Source organism: Argiope bruennichi, chromosome 5 (genome assembly GCF_947563725.1).
Source record: "Argiope bruennichi chromosome 5, qqArgBrue1.1, whole genome shotgun sequence".
In the NCBI taxonomy this organism is placed as follows: Eukaryota; Metazoa; Arthropoda; class Arachnida; order Araneae; family Araneidae; genus Argiope; species Argiope bruennichi.
This window is the reverse complement of record NC_079155.1, coordinates 124118104-124133600: the sequence shown is the minus strand read 5'-3', so window position 1 is coordinate 124133600 and position 15497 is coordinate 124118104. Positions and strand designations below refer to the sequence as shown.

The following is a 15497-nucleotide window of genomic DNA, read 5'->3' as shown; positions in this document are numbered from 1 at the left end:
TATCCTATATAACTTATAAGTTGAGAATTTTATTGAATATCAGTTGGGACTTCTTATTTCAAAGCATTAACAAAAAAAAAAAACAGGTAACTTTAGTTAATCTAAGGAAACTAAACTAAGTGTTATTATTTATGGAAGTGTAATTGGGGAAAATGAGATAAATAATGCCCTGACCCCCTTTTGGAAAAAGGGCCGAAGAACATGAAATTTTAAAAATTGCATTGATATATTGATGGTTATAATGCATATACCGATGGCTCTAAATATGATAATAGAATCGGATGTAGTATAGTACTTCATTTGGGAAAAGTTGCCCAAAGAGGTTTTCTTCGAGATTACGCGATGGTCAACAAAAATGTAACGATAATAAAGGAGCAAAGAATTTTTAATGTTTCTCGTAAAATGTCATCTTTCTTCTTTATTTGAGCCAATCTTCAATGTAAAATCAGATAATTTCAAAACATTTCTAAAAATTCGGGTTTTTTTTGTAGGTTAAAGGTGCTTTCTCTTCATTATCATTGCTTTTTCAGTCAATTGGTGTTACAAAATTATGCATTTTTTTTTCATTCGTTTTTCTTCCTTTTCCGTCACACATATGCGCAGGCGCACGTTCTCCTATAAATCTTTCAACTTCACCTTTCTTTTTGTAATTTAAAATCCTTTATCCTCAGTTCCTGTCGCAATTTTCTTAACGCTTCTTAGACTGTATGTAAGTATAACAACGTGTACTGTACGTATAAATGAGGCAAAAAAAAAAACAAAAAAAAAAGATAATGCGCTTGTGAAAACCGCGTTCGATAAATCCATATTCGGAAAATATTAACTGCAATTGCCTTTCTAATCTAATAAATCATGAACACTACGAACAGACAAGATTCCAGTGCAAAGAAACAAAGATTAATAAAAAAGGGAATTGCACGGTAAAAAAAAAAAAAGTAAAATGTTTTGTAATCGCGTGTGAAATATTGTTTCTATGAATAAAAAGCTCATTTTCTAGTATGAAAATTGTATAACTGTTAACCCCCCCCCCTTAGCAATGTATTCCTACTACTCCCTCCCCCTCCCCTTTTATTGGATTGCTGGTTGGACTTTGTATTCAAATGCAGAAAATCCAAATGCTTGAAATTGAAGGCCCAGTTAGTTTCACAATTAACACGCAATATGAAACCTTCCTCATATCTACTATATTCTAGAAACATTAGGGCGTCTCGAAAGACTTTGAAGAAAATAAAATATTTTCACTTCCGTTTTTTTTTTTTTTTTTTTTTTATTGATTTTCCTCCATTCTTCAAAAATGTGTTACTTATTTAAAAACATCAACACAGCCTTTTCGCTATCAACTTTTCCCCCCATAAACACTTGAGTTATATTTCGTTTATTGACCTGACGCCTGAAGGAACTTTGATCCGGGAGCTGTTTTGACTTCTATCTCATGACGTAACCTTCGTTACTATATACATCGATAACCGCCTATCATCCCCCGCCATCGAGTTTTATCACTCCCCAGAATTTACGACACATTCCAAGTGTTGTTTTTTTCCCTTCCTCTTATTTTTCTAATGAGCATTTTTAGTTAGGTGGTCTTTTTTTTTTTTTTTTCTAGACAATCGAACCTAGAAGTTTGTTTGTTTCAGTTGAAGAAAAATCAGCGGGATTTTTCCCGCCAAAGGTTTTTGGCATACTGTCTAATAAAGGAGAATTTGTGTTATAGGCTGGTTTTTTTCCCCAGCCAACTGAAACCAAAATTCGCAGAACTATAGCTGCATTCACAAAATCACTTACTAAATTACATATAGTTAGATTTGGCTCAAAATATGACAGATGTCTACAAGCAAAATCTGTGCACCGAATTTTATCCGTGTAGCCCTTTCCGTTTTGTAGTTACAGTGTCAGATTATATTCGAAGTGGCGGAGAGACAGAATTCTTCTAAGTCGGTTGTGTTGAAAATTCGGCAGAAATATGTAAATTTGTTGTAAAGACCGTATACCAAATTTCATCCATCTTTCACAGACAGACAGACATTTTCCAGAAATATGTTCTTCGAGCTCAGGGTGATCTAAAATAAGGAAATTTATCAAAATCTCGAATATTCGAATTTTTTGATGATTAAAATATTTTCTCTGTCAGTCCTATATGAGAAAGTAAAAATGATTTAAACGTAAGCAGATGACGTTCACTTTTTACCCCGGTTTCCATATTTAATGCCTTTACATTTTACTTCTATTTATTAATTTACAAAATTTATAGAAAATAAAACATTGAGTTTTAGACAAATAAATGGCGAATATATCATGGGGGGGGAACACATTTGAGGAGTAAATAGGCATTTTGCAAAATATCGTGCACAGTCATAGCTGAAAGTTATTGATCGACCATATAGAAATAGAAATGTTCCCATGAAAATTTTAAGTTGTTACTAAAAAATATGTTTTATGTCATGAAATATAAAACTTTAAAAAATATAGAGAGATTTGTAATTTTCCAAATATATATATATATATATATATATATATATAAAATCCTTAATTACTTTATAACTCAAAAAATATTTGCAAGAATATTGTTTAATTTACTTAGAGTTAGGTCTGTTATATGGAGCTATGAATGGATTATTTTGGAATGTGCCTCGTCATTTTGAAACTTAATCTGATGATAAGCACAGTAATTTAGCCTCCATTCCTTTTTCTTACTTTCACATCCCAGGACTGAGCCATACCAAAAAATTGTTACCTTCCAAATGATTCGATGGATAAAAAAATATTTAGTTATTTGCGGAAGGGAAATTTGAGAAAAATCGTAATCCAAGAGTTCTTGAAATTGATACTGAAACTGAAAGCATCAGATTTTTTGAACTGCATTACATCTGGCAATAAAATGGTGTACAAAAATTTAAGCAACATTTGCTTTTTTTTTTTTTTTTTTTTTTTTTGCTATAATTCCAAGAGAAATCATCTGAAAGACACAAAATTCAGAAATGAGAGACATAATTTTGTACTTAAACGATGACGAAAGCATAGGTGAGCAAAAATGAATACAATGTCTATAGTATGGAAAAAAAGAAAAAAAAAGGCTTTATTGAACTCATAGTACCGCTACACATGATTGTCTAAGAGGAAGAACAACAAGCAGATGTTTCTTAGTACGGTATATACCCTCCAATTACAGCAATGGTTGCTTCGCACCGTCTCTTAATACTCAGCATCAGATTGTCCAACAGTTGTTGAGGTAAGAGAGCCTATTCCTCAATCAACATCTGTTTCAGTTGTTGATTGTTCCCCGGAGGATGTAATCGTGCTCAAGCCGTTTCCCCAAAGCATCCCACACGTGTTCTATGGAATTTAAACCAAGAGAGAATGCTGGCCAATCCATTTGTGTGATATCTTCACTTTCCAGTAGCTGCTGAACACCAGCAGTCTGGTGTGGCCTTTGCATTGTCATTCATAAAAACGAAGTTTGGTCCTATAGCCCCTCGGAATAGACCTATAGCACCTCGATCCTATAGCACCATGGAGAAGGATCACCTCCTTACAATAGAGATCTCTAGTTACAGAACTTCTGTCGAAAACGTGGAGCTCAGTCCTCTCGTTCAGCATAATGCCTCCCTGACGACAACTCCTGGGCCACCCTAGCGGTATCTTTCCATAATGTTACTGGGATGAAACCGTGTCCCGACTTTTTCTAAATCAACTGGCTTTGAGAATCACTTATGGCACTGAAACTACACTTATCCATAAAGAGGACACGACTCCATTGATGAGATGCTCAGCTTTTGTGCTCCTTACACCATTCTTAACGGTGTCACCGATGGCAAACTTTCAAAGGGATGCAGGATTCAGGACGATGGGCGAATTGTGAAGGCGTCTGGCCGCAGTAAACTGCAACACATGTCGCCCTGTTGTTGTGTAGTAGCGCTTCTTGACTGGCATATGGCATCGGACTCTTTTCGCCTGCAGGACGATATATCGGTCATCCACTGCAGTTGTTTTCCTAGGGTGGCCATCATTAACCTATCTAACAATTGCACCTATGTTTTGGAAGGCTTTCCCCGCGCGCGAAACGACACTTTTGTTGATTCCGAACTTTTCTGATACACTGGTCAAACTGCGCCCCTCCTCTAGCTTTCCCATCATTCTTCCACATGTGAAATCATACAGGTGATTTCTTCAAGCCATATTTCACAAAAAAAACCTCGCATTTGCAGCGAATGTAATCAAATGCGCCTCCGTCCTTCCTTTCCTTGTAATCTTGAGCTGCGCGCCCCGACTGTACACGTTTTTGTACATTCACGTCGCCTATGTTTTGTTCCTGACATTTGCATATGCATCACCTTTCTACTGAATTGTGTGTTCATTGTGCTGATCACAATAGCCCCTTTTCTGCAATTTCATGGTTACCTGCTTAAAATGTACATTGTTGCTTAAGTTTTGCGCTCTAGTGTAGATATAGATACAAATTGGAGCGATCAGCGATCGACTTTGTATCTGTAATAATACCAAATACGATGTTGAATAATATTTACATTATAAGTTGAGTTAATTTGTAACCTTTACAGAATAACTGTTTTAAAAAAAATTATAACTTTTCGTACATTTTCCTAATCCTAGAAATTACTGTCCGACTTCGAAGAGTAAGTATTTGTATCAAAGTATCTGAAATAAAAGAAATGGGTTTTCAATGATATTATAATTAATTGCTGTAAAAAAAGAAAACAGTTTTAATCCATATAGACCACTAATTTAATCGTATATATATAACTGATTATAAGGAACTCAATAATGTATAATTTTAATACTTTGTTCAATTCACAAACACCTCATAATGCCATTTATTACTTTCAATTGGTCCTAAACAGTACTTAAACTATAATGTATTTTAATAGTAGAATTTGAGAATAGAAATAATTGTTTGACGATACTTTGGAAAACCTTTCACAATACTGAACTAGGAAAAAAGATGCATTTTGCTTTTCAGAAAGAATTTTCCGAAAAACACTCTAATGGAGTTTTTATATATAATTTCGTAATTTGATCCTCCCTTACTGTTATATAAATTTGGAACAATTAAAACCTGCAAATAACATCTGTTTCTAAGTACTTTCACATGTATAATAATTTCAAATTGTCTAGTTTAGCATTTTTTTTTCAAACTATGGTAGCCACTTGCTGTATTCTTTTCAATTTATACTTTCGAAAAATGGATTATAAACGAAATATTTGTTCTTCGCAATGTCTCTCCGATTTTGAAAATCACTGGACTGGATGAGGGATCTGAGTTGTGATATTCATTAAAATTTTCTCCAAAATTCCGACTGACGTTTTTTAATAACATTTATATTAATTCAAAATCTGATATTAAATAATTTATCAGCATATTCTTATCTTTTTTTAATCAATAAAATATTCTACATAGTTATTTTTCAGAACTGTTGCAATAAAAATAAATTTATGTTGGTTAATCATAAACTTATTAGTTTATACTTCTAAAATGTAGAATGAATTCCTTTCTTGTTTTGTTAAATGCTTATATTTTAGCACATTTTCGAAATTTCTGATTGCTTGTCCTTGAGAAATCAGTTGATAAAAGCAATTCAAAGTTTCAAAATGCTTGATATGCATCTCTTTATCTGTTGCAAGAAACACACTCAATAACTTTCAATCAGTAGGTTTCAAAAAGAAATATTTATATTTGATCAGTGAGATAAATATTTTTGAAGAAAAAAATACGAGCATATTTTTCTTTTCTTCCAGAAAAAAAAATAAAGGCTCATATCATAAAAAAAGACAACAAAATATTGATTGGAGTCTTTCTTCTTTTTATAGTTTGCACGTTTGGGGTCAATTATACATTTTGAAATAATATCCTTTGACCTGTTTAGTGTAAGACTGTTACATACCAACAATTTTGAATGTAAATATTTCGTGTTAAGTTTCATTCCTTTGGCACATTGTGTTCTCATAAGCCTAAGTAGATTGACTGACATTCTTTGTTTGACAGATTTTATCCAAAATTTATTGATGCTCCAACATCAGGGGTGGGCAGACTTTTCCAGGGTACGGACTACTTCTAATTTTTTTCAAGGTATTGCGGTCCACCCAGTGACTAGGGTGTGGTGACCTAAAAAAAAGGTCTATAAAATTTATTATAACTTAATAATAAATATGGAATATGTATTTACCTATATAACTACAAACATAATAATAATAGCAAGATACAAACATAATAATAATATCAAATGATGCATTTAATATGAAACAATTCAAAATACATTACAAAATAAACTCTTTTTTTTTTTCCTTCTAAAGTTAGTTCTCGTAGTTATAGTTAGTAGAAGACTTAGTTTCCATACTGTCTGCCAATCTTGAATATCTCAGTATATAATTACTAACTGATAATCTTACACTGGATTCTAAATGGTCATCTGTGAGACAGGAACGATATGTTATCTTAATTATATTCATCGTTGAAAATGCAGATTCACGTAGGTAGATAGAGCCAAAGGACGATGTTAAAGGATATGCAACTTTTTTTAAAAATTAGGATGCTTTACTTCTTCCAATAATTATTCTTAGGTTCTGAACTACGTGCTTTTAAAATTGTCATTTGAAGGCGAAAAACTTCGTTTTCCTCAAGAAATAAAAAGAATAAATAATTTATATTTTCAGTATTTGTTCCACATCAATATTGCCAAAGGGTAACACATGAATGTAACGATTGATTTTAGTCTAGTAAATTCTTGAAAACGACTTTCAAATTCGGAGTGAAGTTTTGTTATTCCATTCTAATATTTCTCTTCGCTTATTGTACGTCCGTTTTTAAACAACTCGTGAGAAATATTTTTGAGATTTTTCGTTGTGTTCTATAAACATATTTATTTTAGTATTGGCTTCATATGTCTTAGTAAAGGCGATCACCCAAAATGTTTTGGCGGTCAACCAGTCGATCGCGATTGACTAAATGCCCACTCCTTCTCAACATATATAGTATAGAGATAGCGCTCCGAAATTTTCGATTGCCGGATGTCTAATATATCGAATTTGATTAATAATAGCAGGGGTGATATTATTATTAAATTTATTCAGTCATGGATAGAAATAATGAGAGAATTTAACCAGCTTCTGCTAAGAAAAAAATTTTATCTATGATTCTGAACTTACATAAAAAAGAAACAAATTAATGAATAATTTGCTTATATTCTTTAAAAATTTATTTTGCTGAGTCATAACCTATCCAAGAAACTCACGGTCATTTAATTTTTAATATATTTTTCTTCTGCACATTTCAATATGCTGAAACATGCGATATTCTTGAAAAATGACTTAAAGCTGGATCGACGAACTCATTGATATACCTAATTAAAATTTAAAATTAAAATAATGTGAACTATTTTTATTGATTTTGAAATTTGACATCAAATACAAGTGATGATTGAGACTTTGAGGTATAAAAATAACAAATTTAAGAAATTTTAATAACTTTGGCTCGCATGATAAAAAATTTTCCCTCATCAAATTTCAAGGGTGGAAATATAATGATTAACGATTTTGTAGCACTTTTAGTTTTACATGTTACAAGCATATTAAGATCGATGAACAGGTGGCTGAAAGATTTTTTTTATTAATATTTATGCTAAATATCTTTTATTTATTGAATCTCATGAAAAAGTCTATAATCATAAATTACTTTAAGTGAAATTATATGCAGCGATAATATGGAATTAATAATTAATACTAATCTAAAGGAAATTAATCTCTAATTAATAAAAAAAATCAATAATAAAAACATCAAATGAATTGATTTCTTTCATGATGAATATTTTAAAAGAAATTTTTCAGTATTGAATTAGCGATTACTTAAATTAGCGATGCACTGTATAGCGATGAATTATTTTTAATAATAATTTAATATAAATAATTATTTTTAATATTTAATTATATTTTGTATAAAAACAGATTATTAAATATTAAAAATAAATCATTATTGCCATTTTTAGTTTAAAAATTATTATTTTCTCTTTTTGTATTCATTTTTAAAATTCTGTATTAATTCGAATTTTTACATAAATCGAGATTTTGCATGGTTTCGAATAGGACAAATTGCACAATAACCAAGAGTTTGAATTATAATGCCAAGTTCAGATAACTAAATTATTTTATATGATAAGAAATTCTTTGAATTCCATTCAGTAACTAACTTCCATAGTGCAATATTAGTTATTTTACGTGGTATATTTTTACTTTATTATCTTCTCTCTCTCTCTCTCTCTCTCTCTCTATATATATATATATATATATATATATATATATTCTATAATTTCAACAGTAAAAAAGAGAGAGAGAGAGAGAGAGAGATTAATTTTTTTTACGGCAAAGTCGTGACGGCTTTTAATAGTTTTGACGTGAAAGGACAAGTTTCTGCAGTTTAAAAATAAAAAAGTCTTAATTTTTACAAATGTGTTTTAAAAAGATAACCATACAAAGGCTACCATCGATGGCAAAAACAATGCCATCATGTACTTTAATAATGATTAATCTGAAATAATCCTAAGAATATTATAAGAAATTGAAAAGTTTCATTCACTTATTTTAATTTGTTTACTTCAGTAATTGCAAAAGTTTTGATCCATTATATTTACTTATGCTATATATAAACATGAATAGATAATGAATATCCAATTGAATATTTTTGTGAAAAACGTTGCCAAGTCAAATAAATTGAAGTAAAAATAAAAGATTTTTCACACAGACATTTCCAGTTTGACTTTGTAGCGTTTGTTTCTTTATCTTTTCCTCACGAGTATCGAAATTCACGTGCGATCACGATATTCGTTATCGTTCACGAGACTATATCCACGAAAGATAGGCTTTGCAATCTATGGATTGTGATACAACATCCGTCCCACTCCAAAAATAAGAAAAAGGAAAGAATACAACATTCAGTAGATTTAATATAAAATTAAATCGAAACTTTCCAAATTCATTTTCGTCTTAACTTAGGGACAAGACATCTCGTATTGCGCAACATTTTAAACACTTTTATTTAACTTGATTTATTTTATCTTGTCAAAAATGGAATTCTAAAAGGTATTAAATTTTCTTTTTTTCAGATAGAATTTGAAATTTCATTTGTGCACTCGTTCCCAGTAACAAATTACAATTTGTTTGGAAAATAATCGTTAGTTAATTGATTAGTTTAATTACAGTTTTGATTCTGTGCCAGTGGAGCCAGTTTATGTTGAATTCGAGAATATTCGAATGTTGAAATGACTTCAGATGTCCTTAATATTTATGATAATGAAGCATTCATTAAACACTTTTACTATATAATTTAGTATGCTTTTAGTATTTCACCTTTAAGTTAATCACAAACAGACTACTCCGACCTGCCAGAAGTCACACGAAAAAACTTGAATAACTGGACCGCCACGACAGCAACACTGGTGGGAACTGTGGTTGAGTCCTAAGGGTCATCACAAGCCATGGTACAACCCGTTCCTAAGGAAATACGTTCCGTCATCAATGAGAAGAGCCAGACCCCCACCTTTTCGTGTGCCCACAAAGGGTAGTTTACCGTTAAGGTAAGTCAACTATCTGACCCGCCACGAAGGCACGCCGATTTAAACCATAAGACTGAATGACCGGACCGGCGCCACAGCAACACTGGCAGGAACTGTGGTTATCACCAGCCACGGTACAACCCACCATGCCGGAAGCATCTCATCCTCATTTCGAGGTTCCCCTCCCCAAGGAGGAATTACCTTTAAGGTAAAAAAAAATAATAATTAAAATAAAAGCAGAAGGATCTTTATGTTTTCTTGTATTCTTTCTAATGAAAGTGCTACTCGCACTTTTCCTCGCAAAAAATTGTGAACTTTGATCAAGGCCTTGGAGAATTCTTTTTGAAATGATAAAAACTGCGAAAGCATTCCCAAAACTCTCTTTCTACGATTTCCATTCGCTGATGAATATCCGCGCGTTATTATTTCTCTAAGATTGCCGTCAATAGGATAATTTAGATTAATATATAAAGATTTCAAATTTATTTTTCATCTTCTTCTAATAATATGTCAAAGCCTCAATAAACTGGTCAATTCTATTAATTTCAAAATCGTGTACTATCGTGTAATCGTAATTTATTCGCAATAAATTTAATTAGTTAATTGATCTAAATAAATTGAACATACACAATGAACATAAAAAAATCTATAGCTTTGATTGCAAAATATGAAATTAATTGCTTATAAAATTGGCGCACGATAGAAGGTATTTAAAGATAACTTATTGCGCTCACTTATTAACAGGGGCTTATACCATGAAATAAAAGAAAAAATGAAAAAGACCAAAGAAAGCAACTCAGCATTGCTGAAGAAGGTGGTACATTCGATTATACAGAAAATCATGTTTAATATTTCAACAAAAAAAAAAAAATGTTTTCAAATAATATGGAAATTAATTTTGAAATATTGATTAAGATTAGAGAAATAGTCCTACTAAAATGAAATCAGTGTCACTGAAAAGATAACTTTTAAAATTTTCAGATGATTTTAAAATAACTTTTGAGCAATGATATGTTCCAAATTATATCGAAAAATATTAAAATCCTTTTACCTCCATTTTAACTCCTATCTACTTAAAAGCGCAATTGTTCCTTTTAAGTATTAAGGAACATGTTCGCCAAATGTAATTCAATTCTGCCAAGGGATGTAGAATTGCATAAACCTCAAACAAATGGAGAGACAATGAATTATAAATCTATAGATAGATAGATGCATAATTAAACAAAGTGAAACCAGAATGTTTTAATGCGTCATAACTTTTGTTTATAATAATAAAGACGAATGTGTGTGTGTTCCCCCACTCCGTGCAAAAATCTGTGACCCTTGGGTTAAGCAGAAAACGTCTTGCAAGGCATTGACGTATGATAGTTATGAAATATTAAACTTTGAAGTGTATTTTTACTGTATCTATCGAGTTATTATTGGGGAGTTTTTGTGCGATTTATTCTTGGCATGAGGTTAATCGCACAAAACGAATTCGGTCTAAAAATCGAATTTCTGTTTTATACGCTGTTTTTCTCATTGAATGAAACCAAAACTTGACACAGAATTACAACTGTAGTCACAAAATACGTAAAAAGTTTAAATTTATTGAAGTAATTGCGTTTTTTTTTGTGTGTGTATGTTATAGCGTTTACGTATTTTTGAATAGACAGACCAGCTTGCCCTTGTTGGATTTTATTCAAATTTGATGTGTGTCGACTGTATAGATATTAAATTATGCATGGAATTTTAACTTTCGTTTGTAGTTTGCTCTTTTCATTTTGTAGTAATCGTGTTAACTCATATTTGAAAAACCGGACAGATGGATTTCCTCTGATAGGATTTTGCTCAAAATTTGATGGAAATCTACACATTTGCTGTAAGGATTGTATACCAAATTTCATCTATCTAGCTCAAAGCATTTTTGGGTTATCTTTGTCACAGACAGATAAAAGGACATAATTCGAAAAATGTGTTTTTCGAAGTCAGGTTTATCTAAAGCTTAAAGATTCGGCAAAATGTGAGTTTCGAATTTTTTTTACAATTACAATATTTTATATTTCGTGTGGGAGAAAGTAAGAAGTTTTTTCCCTCCAACATTAATTGTTATCTTCAAATATTAACTCACTTCAAGTAGGACTTTTATTTCCACTTTTATTTTGTAATATATATATCTCTCTATATATATTTCAATTAGCATGCTCAATTATTTACATTAGACAAATTCAATTGAATACATGTTTATCAGTTTCTTTTTGCCACAGAATATCCCCGAACTTGTAATCTCTAGACTTCCCTGTTGGTTGAATGCATAATAGAAAAAAAAAGAAAAAATATTAAAGTTTAAACACAGAACGCAAAACATTAACAATTTCAATTCCATTTGCATTTCTAATGAGTTATAGAAGAATCAAGTTTTAAAAATAATATAAAATAAAATCAATCCCAGTCATTTAATAACCGAATGCATTTTTGTTTTCGAAATAGTTCTAAAATATAACCAGATGTATTTCTACTTATAATAAATAGGACTTATGTGTTTTGGCGCTCTACTGGAAGACCGTTTAATCTACATCACCAAAATTGGTACATATAAACCTAAGGATGAGAATGTACACCTGGGAGCGATATTTTTGAAATTCGAATATCAATGTTTTCGTTTTTCCGAGAAATTGCACAAAAATAAATCTTAGATCGTTTCAATTTTTTTAAAAATGACCTTTTAGATGATGGCATGTAAATAATTGTGCAAATTTCTCCAAAATTTGGAATTTTTTAAAAAATATATATATATATTTTACCAAATTTTCAACAATACATTACATTTTTGGCGTAAGACCTCAAAGGGTTTTTTCTTTTTTTTCAAATGTTTCATCGCGTCATTTTCTTTCCATTATTTAACCGAATATATAACCGTTCTAAAAACAATTTTCTTTCCATTATTTAACCATAGCTTACTAGACGAATAAAAAAAGTGAAATTGTAACCTGACTGCTGATGAACAGCCCATTTACGTTTTTAATAACTCTAATGCCATGGGATTTATTTCCGTTTAATAGGTTCATGTAGACAGTGAACAGAGCATATGCACAGTATTTAAAACAAAACAATTTTAATACCTAACAATTTGATAGAATCATAAACAAGAATTTATATTTAAATGATTTAACAGTCATTGAAAGTAACAAGTATCTCCAGTGAACTAGTTGGTCGCCAGCGGTGACTAGTGCGTTATAAAATAACGTTTTACAGAGAAGAAATGTGAAGTAATAAGATGTTTAAAAGTCCTCAATATAGAGTTTAACCAGATAATTCAGTACAATTCTTCTTACTTCAACATATACGAGACATTATTTACTCTTACACATTATCAACAAAACTAAAATTACCAGAAAGTAGATATCGGTTGTAACTGTCTGGCCTAGAAAAATCACCTGCCTGGCAAAATCTACGGCTATCCTTCCACCGCGTTCGATTTCAGAAGTTTATTTTAAGCTTTTCAGATATCTCTGTCTGTTTCTTAGAAACAATGGAATGTTGTAATTCCAAGATTTCAAATTTTGAAACATTTAAACCTAATCGGTTATGAAAGTTAAACTTTATAAGTTCAGAATGCAAACAATATATGAACATAAACTAACAATTGTTTAAACAATAAAACGGAATTCTCTTGAAACTTGTTTGAAACTGATTTATAGTGTCGGTAATGATGACCCATTTTAACACTTGAACTGATAAATTAAAAATATTAAACCAAACTAACATTTGAACTCGATAAATTAATTGTTCAATTAAATTAATAAAAATATTTACTAACAAAAAGATTAGTCATAAAAAATCAGAAAAGAAACTAATGGATTAAATCAATTTATATTTAAAAGTATTATGGGGGTGTATCAAGTGAATATAAATGAAAATCAGAAAAACCAGTATTATTAAATAAACAATTACTTATTCATTAACACTAGATATTATTCAAGACTATTTAAAAAGTATAAAAGAATTTGTTAATTTTTTTCGTTAACATACTGATTTGAAACCTATATTGACGAAAATTGGAAATGAAAAAAATATTAAATCATTCAATATTTTTTTAATCATTTTTCAGGTTGAATATCATCATTCTCAATGAGGGGTTTCAGGAAGGAATCTTTTCTCTACTCCATTGTCGTAAGAAATATTTATTGCTTCATTGTTTCATCAAGCATTTAATCACGTCATTTTCTTATCCCTCTTAAAAGCTAAAGAAAAAGGATTTTATTTAATTTCTTGTAGTTTACAAGACTAATTAAAAAAGTGGAGATAAAATACCTTTGAAAATTAGCTGATAGTTGAATCGCACATTCATGTTTTTAATAGCTGCATGATGTCATAGGATTGGTCTCCATTAATAGGTTCGTGTACTTAATCGTGAACATATGCAAGACAATTAAAATAATATGATTCAAGTGACTGACAATTTGACGAAATCATGTACATGAAGTTATATTTAGACAAATTAAATGTAACAAATATCTCCGGCGAACCAATTGGTTTTCAAAGACAATTAGTTAATAATAAATTGCCATGTGTAATATCTAATTTTAGATGTATAAGAGCTAGTAAAATAATGTATAAAACACTTTTGATTGTTTAAATTCATATTATTTTCTTGTACATGACAGTATAAAATATCGTATAAAACACTTTTGATTGCTTAAACATGTTATTTTCGTGTACATGACAGTATATCTTGTGTGCGTACAAGATATCCAAATAATATCGTGATGCACATACACAGAATATATTTATCGCCTCTTTTCTTAATAAAGGTTCTTATCTATCATAAATATGATGTTAAAAACAAATATGAAAACATCTATAAATTCGAATTAATTTTTATTCAATAAATGACATGCATATACATTTATCTTGTTTCTTTCGATAATATTTATCCAGGCAAATTAAAAACCTTCTAAGCAAACTGCTTGTAAGTACGAACTTCAGCGATGAAGTAATTCATGAGAGAAATTAATGAGAATCCAGTTTCTTAATCAGTTGTTTTGAAAAACAACATGTTATTCTTCAAGAAATTTCTTTATTACAAATTCACGTAAGTTTCTAGAAATTTTTGGCTATTAACCATATTCCAAATTTACGAGAATGTTACGTTCTAATGTTACGTTTACAGTAATGCTACTTTCTAGAATAAACATACCTAGAATAAATCGAGTTTATAAAGAATATAAAGAAAATATTTGTTCTCTAAGTAGAATTATTACAAATATGTAAAAAGATAAATTATTTACATGTCCGGAAATGGACTTTATTCTAATTTAGGAACGATGAAAATTTTCTAAAATATTTATATGAATTCCAATTACTTTAAATAATAATAATTTGAATGCGATCCTAGAAAATTTTATTTATTGAAAGTAAATTCCTTTTTGAAATAAAAACAAAGAAACCAAAACAGTGTATTTATTTTCTTATGCTACGTGCAAATTACAATTTTTCTACATAATTTACTTTTCAGTTTAAGTATTTATCGTAATGAACAACTAGTATTTTGGATACCTTCCTCATGGAATTCTACCATCTATAATAGTAGCCAATTATTCATTGTTGCGTTCACTTCGTCAGTGTGTAAACGCCTTATACCCAGGAAGATATTCGGATAGGGAAAAATTGCTGTAAGGCGGATTATCGAATATCTTCCAGTCAAAATATTTAAACACATTTTGTGTTTAAGTTGAAACATACAGTCTGACATCGACATAAAGTAAAGCATACATGATATCTCCTCTAATTGGGACCCATCAATTAATTTCTAAACTGTTAGTAATAGGTATATATATCTAACAGAAAAAGTGGCTTAACAAGGAGAGGGCGCGAGGTGGAAAATTCAGTTCGGGATGAGATTCAGTATAATGGTAATATGCATTTAGAATGTTCATTCAAGAAAATATTAAAGCGCAATGG

At 30.3% G+C, this 15497-nt stretch overlaps 1 long non-coding RNA gene across 1 annotated transcript in view; it reads right to left on the bottom strand.

The window, feature by feature from the left end:
- Positions 1–5809: 5809 nt before the first annotated feature.
- Positions 5810–15497, bottom strand: part of LOC129969488 (uncharacterized) — a 38442-nt gene continuing 28754 nt past the window's right edge. Inside the window, exon 4 of the long non-coding RNA XR_008784522.1 lies at positions 5810–6115. This is a non-coding gene — a long non-coding RNA (uncharacterized LOC129969488). The remainder of the gene's footprint in view (positions 6116–15497) is intronic.